Source organism: Sinocyclocheilus rhinocerous, unplaced genomic scaffold (assembly GCF_001515625.1).
Source record: "Sinocyclocheilus rhinocerous isolate Xijiao unplaced genomic scaffold, SAMN03320098_v1.1 scaffold1030, whole genome shotgun sequence".
NCBI classification, from domain to species: Eukaryota; Metazoa; Chordata; class Actinopteri; order Cypriniformes; family Cyprinidae; genus Sinocyclocheilus; species Sinocyclocheilus rhinocerous.
The window spans coordinates 49747-50051 of record NW_015666168.1 but is presented as its reverse complement, the minus strand read 5'-3'; the positions used below and the strand labels follow the sequence as shown (position 1 = coordinate 50051).

Sequence of the window (305 nt, the reverse complement as noted above, 5' to 3'; positions counted from 1 at the left end):
AACACTGCATTTCAGAAAAAGAACATCATACCAACAGTAAAATATGGTGGTGGTAGTGTGATGGTCTGGGGCTGTTTTGCTGCTTCAGGACCTGGAAGACTGTTTAACACACCCAGCTCTCAAACGAGAGGGGAGGGGCTCGGACCTACAGCATGTTCCAATGTTGGAACTGCTAGCAGCAAGTTACCTAGCTGAGGGAGCATAGACCCAGCTCTTAATGAGAGAGGGGGCTCGCACAGCAGGATCATTAGAAATCAGAGGGTAAGCGTACTGCAAGCTAGCCAAAAAACTCAGCGCATCAGAGA

At 48.9% G+C, this 305-nt stretch overlaps 1 long non-coding RNA gene across 1 annotated transcript in view; it reads left to right on the top strand.

The window, feature by feature from the left end:
* The window catches only part of LOC107731851 (uncharacterized), a 7046-nt gene that overhangs the window by 6015 nt on the left and 726 nt on the right, over positions 1-305 (top strand). The gene's annotated exons all lie outside the window — the stretch shown is intronic.